General features: G+C 51.8%; 1 long non-coding RNA gene across 1 annotated transcript; it reads left to right on the top strand.

Moving 5' to 3' along the window:
• Positions 1-1,579: 1,579 nt before the first annotated feature.
• On the top strand, positions 1,580-6,973 carry LOC131482275 (uncharacterized). The gene is made up of 3 exons (XR_009246845.1): positions 1,580-1,768; positions 2,197-2,268; positions 6,768-6,973. It is a non-coding gene; the product is annotated as an uncharacterized LOC131482275 (long non-coding RNA).
• Positions 6,974-7,951: the final 978 nt, after the last annotated feature.

The raw sequence follows: 7,951 nt of genomic DNA, 5'->3' as shown, positions 1-7,951 counted from the left end.
CTTCTTTCTGGAAGAAGTGGCATTGCAGTTGATGCTTGCAGAAGGAATGACCTAGTGGAGAACTCCAGAGAGTGTGAAGGGTTACTGGGAGGACCCAGTGTGGTAGCCTAGTGGCTAAAGTCCTCACCTTGCACACGCCGGGATCCTATATGAGTGCCAGTTCATGTCCCGGAGGCCCCATTTCCTATCCAGCTCCCTGCTTCTTGTCTGTGAAAGTAGTCGAGGATGACCCAGTCGAGAAGTGTCTTGGAACCTGCATCCATGTGGCTCCTGGCTTTGGATTGGCTCATCTCCAGCCAGTGCAGCTACTTGGGGAGTGAACCAATGGACAGAAGATCTTTCCATCTGTCTCTGTTACTGGGGGACAAGCAAGCTGGGGTTGCAGCTACAGTGGCGCATCCAGACCAGCAGAAACAGACTGTGGTCAGCCACAGGAAGCTTCGAATGGTAGGTTAGAAGGAAATTCTTGTTGGGAGGGCTATTGGAAAGAAGAACTTGTGCTTTTGGTGGAAACTTGCTGAACCGTATCAACTCCAGTGTACCTGCGACTGCATATCCAGCCGTAAGGTGGGACTCAGACAGCCCCCTGTGCACGGCGACCGCAGTGTTGCCACCCTCCAATCACAGAGATGCATGTGAGATGCCAAACCCTCAGGAACCAGAGGAGGGGCCAGCTTTGGGGGCACAGCGGGATAAGCCAGCTTCCCTATTGGAGGGCCGATTCCAGTCCTGGCTGCTCTGTTTCCAACCCAGCTCCCTTGCTAATGTGCCTACAAAGGCAGCAGTTGATGGACAAAGTACTTGGGCTCCTTCTACCGACATGAGAGACCTGGATGGAGCTCCTGGCTCCTGGCTGTGGTCTGACTCAGCCTTGTCTCTCAACTACTTGAGAGTGAACCCAGCAGATGGAAGATTCTCTCCAGATGTCTTTTCCTCTCTTTGTGTAGTTTTGCCTTTCAAATAAGTTCATCTGTATTTTTTTATTTAAAAGAGATAACTCGGCTCCTGTCTTGTAGTCAAGCTGCAGCATCTGAACAGCTCTGTCCACTAGCTGGCACTGCACCTAGCCCCACCCTGATGCTGACGGTGACTTCAGGGGCCCTGAACTGTCTCCTCCATCAGCCAGAACTCCTTTGGTTACAAGTGGCAGACAATTCTATTCAAATTAGCTAAAGGACAAAAAGAAGCAAGTATGTCCAGAACAGCCCACTTGTGCTTGGAGCTAGGATCCCTGACACATGGGACGAAAGTGCAGTGTTCTGGAAAGAGCGTTGGAGACACAGACTGGAAACAGGACTCAGCCAGTAACGGAGACAAAGAGGTGACTGAGTCTGAATGAAGCAGAGAGGCTCTGAGGGTGTGGGGTGGGATTGGCAATGGGTGGATTGGATATTGTCTGTGTCTGACCAGCCCCCAGACCTAGAATTTTCTATCAAAACTTGTACCCAGACTCAGCAGCCAGGGGTTCCTCTGGGCCCATTAGCCTGCTCTTCTGCAGGCTCAGCGATGGGAAGAAGAGGAGGAAGAAGGCCATTGGACTGTGACTTCCTACCTGGGTCTGCTTGCTTTGCCCCTGAAGCTAAGGATGAGAGTTGGGAGGGAGACACTGTGGCCCACAAGTGCCCAGGCCCAGGAAGCTTCCTCCACTCCACCATCAGCCTTTGCCAGGCCTACAGACACCAGACCTGTTTTTCCAAGGGCTTTGAAAGAGTCAGAAAACAAAAGAGCAAGACGAGATACAAGAATGAAGTACAGGGTCATGAATATGGTAAGTCATCTTATTAAAATGTGCTGATTGATTGATCATAGCCTTGCTAATCTCCTGGATTCAAATTTACTGAAGAGTATGTGAAAACTCATGAATTCTAGTCAAATATTGTAGGATACTGCCTAAGTTGTTTTCCTCAAAGTGACTTGCCCAATAATTTGGGGCTTTAAATGCCGCATGAATATTTCATAAGTATCCCATACATTTAATATTTTAACAATTTTACATCATATCTACAGCACTTTAGTACCTGACTTGTATATTTATGTGACTATTGTTAGAAGTGACTAATTGGGTTTGATTAGCTCCATCATTAATATTCTGTCCATAATTTAACATGCTTCAATAAAATACCCTAAAGCAGTGTAATGATTAGATTTCAGGAATATGTGTTTTGCAATTAAGTTCTTCTTGATTTTGATATGCAGATGAAGAAATGGTGGTCTCATTTAAAAAAAAAAACTGCCCTTATTAACTCAGCAGTATACTCTGAAGATTAGGTAAGAAATCCAAGATTTTCTCTTTGTATATGCTAGTTAAAATGTATTTCAATCAAGCCTATGTGGGCAAATCAGATTTGATTAGTTTAAGTTCACAGTCATTCTATCTAAATGAATAATGTGTCACCTAACATTGCAAAAATTTGATTAATAGTTTATCAGTTAATTAAAAACGGGGTTTAATTTTTCTTTTTTAGGAAAATGCAAGGTAGATATTCCTTGTGTTCATCAGAAATGCAAATTATTTCAGCTTGAATCTATTGTTCCTTTTTTGCTTCTTAGCCAACTGGCAAGAAAATAAAGCTCTTAGAAATGTGTCTGGGAGGGAGGAGAAGCAGAACTTTCTCTGCTGCAGCCAGTGGCTGTTGCCTGTGTCCTGCCTGCAGAGAGCTGGTTTGGGGGGAGTTGTTTCCTGGGGAAGCCCCAGACTCCCCCAGCATCTCTCCTCCTGGCTTTGTCCATCCGTCCCATCCCCTACTCTCCGTGCGATCTTTGGCATGTGACAGCTTTCATCCCCCTGTTCAGTTTAATTTGTCAGCAGGCAGGAGCCAGGAAAGCAAAGGAGCCCCTTTCCCCAGGAATGCGAGAGGAGGTGAAGGAGTCCCTCAGGCAGGTCTCCGCTCCTAGGCCCGGGGGCAGCCCTGTGAAGGGGCCGTTTGTCACTGTAAGGCTGAGAGGGCGGAAGCAGCTGGGGAGGACCACCATGATGTGGGGGCAGAGACAGCAGGCAGTCACACAGAGTGCCTGAGTGGGTGGGCACTACTGCCACAGCTGCCCCACTCACGGGGCCTGAGGGAGGCAGTGCAGACCAGGACTGAACCCACCCCTAGCGGGTGGGACAGGCTGCCTCTCCAGTTTCTTGTCTTCATCCCTGGCTGAAGCAGCTCCGCAGAGCAGCAGCCCCTGGCTTGGCCCACCTGCCCTGCCCCTGAGTACAGGGCTCCTGCACCTAGAGCTTGTCTCCAAGTAGAGTGTTGGGCGATGGCCCAGCTGCATGCGAGGGAACCAGGGCAGAGAGCACACCCCAGGGGCCTCCCACATTTCTTCTGAGTTCTGGGAGGACCTGGCTGTCCCGTGGTGTGTATCAGGAACAGCAGATCATCTGGTGGGGGGGCACCAAGTCAACCCTCCATGCAACTGTAAGTGCAGGTGCTGTGGCTGTGAACCTGCATTCCAGGGGCGAGAGATGCACACGGCTGTGTCTGATGTGAAAAGTGCCTTGGCACGGGCAATCAGGGAGGACTTCTCAGAGGAGATGACCTGGAGGAGAGACTTGCAGGGTGAGAACGGAATTGCCGTGTGTGATCTGGGAGAAGGCTGTTCCAGGCGGGAGTGGTGTCCAAGGCCGCAAGGTGAGAACAAACCTAATGGGCAAGGATCCAGGGAACATCTCTGGACTGAGTCTGCTGATGGAGGGGAGTTCAGGGGAAGTAACCTGGGAAAGGAAGGCAGGAGTTAGGGGGCTGACAGAGCCCTGATGCCAAAACCTCAGTATCTGGGATTTAGAGTTGAATTCCTGGGGCCAACGTTGTGGCTTAGAGAGTTAATACACCACCAGCAATGCTGGCATCCCCTATGGGCAGCAGTTCAAGTCTCAGCTGCCCTGTTTCAAATCCAGCTCCCTGTGATGCACCTGAGAACGCAGTGGAAGATGGTCCAAGTGCTTGGGCCCCTGCACCCCCATGGAAGACCCAGAAGTTCCTGGCTCCTGCCTTGATAGCTGGCCCAACCCTGGTTGTTGCAGCCATTTGGAGAGCGAACCAGTGGATAGAAGACCTCTCAAACAAACCAACAGAAAAACACCCAAGGCCCCAAGGAATAGAGGAGAGAGCCAACCATCATGAGTTCAGAAGCCGGAGGCTCTTGACACTGTAAGGCCACCGGGTGCCAGGGAGCTTGGTGCCAGTTGGCAGCTGAAGCTGTGGGGCATGGTGACCTAGTCAGTCTAGATGAGGCCCTGGCAGGCCTGACCCCGCAGGAACACCTGCTCACAAAGCTGGCAGCAGCCCTGCAGAGGCCCGGGGTGAAGGCTGCAGGCAAAGCCAGGGCAGTCCAGGCCCTTTGTTCCAGAATACCATCACTAGAACAGGATCTCTGGATAAATGAATCAAGTTCACCTTAATTTGCATAACTTTACTTTGGCATTTCCCACCCCGCAAGAAGCTTTGAAGTGGCTCAGGCTTCTCCCAACCCTCCAGGCCTTTCAGTCCAGAGGTGGAAGAGAAAGCTCTTCTTGGGTGCCAAGAGGATCCTGTCTGCCCCTGTCACCCTGCAGGAGCCATCCCCTTAGCTAGCATGATGGAGTACGTTGCACTGGCTACAGACCCAAACGTCCAGCAGAATGTTAGATTAGTTCTTATTTTAGAAAACAAAAGGGACATGGCAGGATGAGTGAGTAGTTCTAAAACTCACTGGGAAAATCCTGGAGGCAGCACCACTCAAGCAACTTCTGGAAGGGCTCAGAGCACTTTGAACACCAGGTTCCAGCCAGGTCTAGTGGTATAACATCTATGTTAGGTTGCATATTCCTGTGTTTAAAGCTTGGACTACTGCCACTTTGGAAGGCTCTGAAAAATGAAAGACGGGTCCAATTTATCACCAGGGATGGGGGAAGGACTGATGAGAACAATCCAATTTGAGATCAGAACACTTCCCTTAACTCCAGGCCCAGTTGAGCTCAGCTCTGCCCCACTCCCAGGAGTGGCAGAATGGGGCTCCTGCTGGCTAATAAAGCCTTTATGGAGCATGTGGAATTCCGAGCAGGCAGAGTTTGGGGGGGACAGAGGTGGTACTGTACCTGTGAACTGCTAACTCCCCATGTACTGGCCCTCATGGCATGGGGGATGGCAGAGCAAAGGCAGAGAGCCCCCTGCAGCTTAGAAAGAACTACACACAACCGAAGAAACCAGGAGCAGCCATGTGTGGGCATCTGAGGGCACCATTCACTCTGCATCTGCGGCCTCCCCCTCTTGGCCGACTGGTCCCCAAGGCTAATCAAGGGGCTCTCCCTGCCAGGGGGCCATTGGGCCAGTGTGGGGATGTGGGAACATAAAAGGGTTGGAAGGAGGTTGACAAAATGGTATGTTATCTCTGTCAATGTTGACAGAGTACCTATTGTTCACATCTTACTCATTTAAGCCGCAAGAACACACGAGGAAGCTGCACCTGCTTTAGTGAGGGAAACTCTGGGAGGTGACAGTGGAGCCTCCCTGCCACCCCCTCTCCAGCATTTGGGGCAGCTGGGTGTGGCTTAGGTCTCCAACTTCTCCTGAAATTATTTCTTAGGTGCAAAGTGCTCTTGGTAAAGGTTACAGGAGGTGCTCATACTGTTCCCTGCTAAATGATAGCTTATAACAGAATACTTCCCCTCTTTCCAGAACCAGCCTCATGTCTGGGGTTGTCAGTGGAGACAGGCACAAATGTGGTAGACCCTTAGAATGAAAATATCAGTGCTTCATCGGATGGAATCAAGCTGGCTTGGTGCTGAGTAGTCCGCTGGGCTCCCCTCTCCCCACCACCCACCCTGAGCCAGCCCTTCCCTAAAGGTGACAATGAACATTTACCATCACCTGCTACACAGCATGACCTGTGCCAAAGGACACGGGGACAATGACATGTCACAGCCTAGGGAGTTGAACTTCTACTTAGGAATTCAGAACCAGAGGCCAAGCAGGAGATGAGGAGGTGAGAATGACGCAGCATGGAATGGAATTCCCTGTGCTCTGCTCTCAGGAGTTCTCTGCAGTCTGTTTCTCCCTCAAGAGATTCCCAAGGAGCAGCTCTGGTCTCCGACTCTGACCTACACCTAGGACCTCGCACACTCCCTGCTTCCCACGCCAGCTCCCGGCAACCCTGGCCAGGAAGGCTGCAGGCCTGTGCCCATGCATGGCGTCAGTCGCTCAGTCTCTTTCCCAGGCTGAGTCAGAGGTGGGGACTCCATAGAGAGCCCCTCTGCAGAGGCTGTGGCTGGCATGGAGGCAACCAGGCCAGGAGGCAACAGGGTAATGTCTTTCTGGGCAGTCCAGCAGCCTTGTGCCCACTGGGCTCAGAGACATTCCTAAAAGACTTTGCCTCCTTCATGTGGGTTTCTGCCTCCCACAAGTTCATCTCAGCCGTGTTAAAGACAGGTGTCGTGCCAAATCCTGCAACTCACTCCGATTGGTTCTGCTTAGTTCACTGCCCAGCCATGAGCCAATCACAGTGGCGGTTGATGGGAAGGGCTCTCTTTCCCAAGGGAAACACAAGTTAGCTCTTGAAGGACTGAGTGAAGCAAGAAATGTCCATCCCCAAAATAAATGCGAAGTGCCTCAGCCAAAAGCAGAGCAAGACAGAAAACCACAACGAGAAGGGAGTCTCCAAAGGGAAGACTCAGTAATGGAGAGGGGCTGTGCCTGCTCCACAGGGCAGCAGAGAGGGGGGAGCCTGCGATAGTTGTAGAGGCTTGGGGGTTCCTTGTGAACAGTACCAGCAGGCCACGTGCCTCCTTCTCTCTTCTGCAGGTGCCTCTTCTCTTAATTACACCCAGAGAGCGCAGAAAAGTGGACGCCAGCGATATTTATTTTCTGCTCTGAGCCAGGCACAGGTAACCCACCAGGGGCGTCTTTCTTAATGAGGGAAGAAAAATGTCAGAACAGCGATCGGCCACGGTGCACCCGATGGACTTAGAAAATCAGCAAAAATAACATGAGAAGTGGTTTTGCTTGAACTGTCTATGTACATCACACAGGCGGAGGGGGTGGGATTTCCTCTGTGCAGGGGTGGACAGGCCTCCCAGAGGGGTAATCCATTCTCAGCATTATTTTAGTCCATTTAAAACCAGAGCTGAAGGCCCAGCATCGGAGGCCCAAGGCTGCACCTGTTCCTGCCGAGGTACTCTCGCCAGTGTGCCAGATGTGAGCGTGCTACCCCACTCCCACCCCTGAGGTTGCGCCTTTGGTGTGAATGCGGTGGGGGAGGGGCTGAAGTTCTCACCGCTTCATTCTGATAGCAGCCCAAGGTAGGGAGCTCACAGAGCCTTCAGCAAACCTGGGTGAGGGGGCTTGTCCTGAAATAGCCATCTCCTGCACTGCACGTGTTGTGGGCAGTGAAGGAATGGAGGGGGGGTAGTGCGGGGCTCTGTCACCATCTGCACCATGTGCTTGGAACATGGGCACCACAAGTCATCTCTGCAGCTGGGCTTGGGGTGGTCCGAGGGGCTGTAGGGTGAAGGTCCATCACTAACCATAAATCAAAGCAAGGAGAGAGATGGCAGGGAAGTGCTTGGTGTGATGGGATGAATGCAGCTGGACTGGCTTCCTGTAGAGCAGTTCCAGAAGCAAGGGCTTTGAATGCAATGAAACCCTGTCTGCTGGGCTCGGCGTCCCCGTCTCCTTAGAGTGAGCACTAGGGCACAGGCAGCTGGGTCTCTTGGGAAGGGTCAATGACACCCAAGCCTTCCTCTGCAACACGATTGGTGAGGGACAGAGAGGACGAGACAGTGAGAAAGAGATGGGTGACTGTGCAAGGACCCTCAGCGGAGCCCAGCAAGATCTGGCCAACTCCATCTGCTCCATGCGTCATACCCCAAAGACCTTCCTACATAGCTGTTGGGCTCTGGCTTGGGAACTGCAGGCATGGGTGGGGTGGGGAGGGCAGGTAGAGTAGTGAGTACCTAGGGTGACCCATCCCCAGGCTCCTGATCCTG

This window comes from Ochotona princeps, chromosome 16, assembly GCF_030435755.1.
Source record: "Ochotona princeps isolate mOchPri1 chromosome 16, mOchPri1.hap1, whole genome shotgun sequence".
In the NCBI taxonomy this organism is placed as follows: Eukaryota; Metazoa; Chordata; class Mammalia; order Lagomorpha; family Ochotonidae; genus Ochotona; species Ochotona princeps.
The sequence above is the reverse complement of the archived record's forward strand: the minus strand, read 5'-3'. Positions and strand labels throughout refer to the sequence as shown.